Raw genomic sequence first — 1,867 nt, 5'->3', positions numbered from 1 at the left:
TAAAAGGCCATTTAGTCCATCGAGTCTGCATCGATAACAATCCCAACTAGGCCCTATCCCCGTAACCCCACATATTTACCCCACTGATCCCTCTAATCTATGCATCCCAGGACACTAAGGGGCAACTTAGCAAGGACAATGCACCTAATCCGCACACATTTGGACTGTGGGAGGAAATTGGAGCACCCGGAGGAAACCCATGCAGACACGGGGAGAACGTGCAGACTCCACACAGACAGCGACCCAAGCCGGGAATCGAATCCAGGTCTCTTGGAGATGTGAGGCAGCAGTGCTAACCACTGTGCTACCCAGAAGATGGTAAAGGATTTCAAAAGGAAATTGGATCAGCTCTTGAAGGAAATAAATTTGCGGGGCGACCGGGATAGAATCAAGGAATGGGACTGACTGGATTGCTGTACAGAGAGCTAGCATAGACTCAATGGGCTATATGGCTTCCTCTTGTGCTATAATGATTCTATGACTGATTTTAAATATTCTAATTAGCACTCACTAGTTTGAACTCGGCATTGTTTATTAACAATTCTTCAATCTGACTGGTTACGGAGATATAAAATTGGCTCAAAAACAAAAAACTGCCGGAAAATCTCAGCAGGCCTGACTGCATCTGTGGAGAGGGAATAGAGCCAGCGTTTTGAATCTGGATGACCCTTTGTCAGAGCTGAGTTGCTTATACAGAATTGGTTTCTCTGTTAACACGGGTCCCGGCTACTCTTTAGCAGGTCCTGTGCCATTTGACTGCTCCACTGACAGTAACTTACCTATTTGAATGGGGCGGCAAAAGTGTCATTCTCAGGGTGTGGGCATCTTGGGCAATTATTCCCCAACTTGCTGCCCTTGAGAAGGTCCGTGGTGAACCTTCTCCTTGAGCCAGAGCAGTCCGTGTGGTGACGAAACTGCCTGTTGGGGCTGAGTTTCAGGATTTTGACCCAGCGACAATGAGGGAAGGGTGGTATATGCCACAGTTCAGTGTGATTTGAAGGGGAACCCAGGTTTGACATTCCCATGTACCTGCTACTCTAATCCTTCCAGTTGGTGGAGGATGTGGATTTGAGGAAGCCATGGGGGGGTGTTGGGTGTTGGGGTCAGTTAGATGCTGAGGTGGAGGTAACTATGCAGCGATGAACTAAATGGACCAATAGCCTCTTTTTTGTTACTATTTGCTCATATTATTTGCAATACAAACATTCTGAATACAGTTAAAGTTTATTTATTAGTGTCACAAATAGGCTTACATTAACACTGTAATTAAGATACTGTGAAAATCCCCTGGTCACCACACTCCGGCGCCTGTTCGGGTACACTGAGGGGTAATTTAGCATGGCCAATGCACCTAACTTGCACATCTTTGGACTGTGGGAAGAAGCCGGAGCACCCGGAGGAAACCCACGCAGACACGGGGAGAACATGCAGACTCCACACAGACCCAAACTGGGAATTGAACCCAGGTCCCTGGTGCTTGAGGCAGCAGTGCTAACCACTGTGCCATTGTGCCGCCCCGGAGGTGAATACATGGCCATCTCCAACACTGCGTTCTGGGTTAAGTCAGAGTCACTTATTCAACAGGATGGTATTAATAATCTTTGTTGGTTTGCCTGGTATCCTTTCTTCTTCTTGTACAACCCTTGGCAGACGGTGAGAAGGTTGGGTGGGCTTGTGATAGAGAAATGGTCTCAAATACAATACAGTCAATAAATGTCATAATTGCAAAACAATGTTTTTTTTGTAGCAGAGAGAGGAAAGGAGCCTCTTGGAGACTTTGTTTGTACTAGACATTAATCAGGTCATTGTGTTGCATGTTGATGGTATGATTGGCTGGTAACCTCACCCTACTGAGAAAATAGACATT

Source organism: Mustelus asterias, chromosome 25, assembly GCF_964213995.1.
Source record: "Mustelus asterias chromosome 25, sMusAst1.hap1.1, whole genome shotgun sequence".
NCBI lineage: Eukaryota > Metazoa > Chordata > Chondrichthyes > Carcharhiniformes > Triakidae > Mustelus > Mustelus asterias.
Note: the sequence above shows the minus strand (reverse complement) of the source record.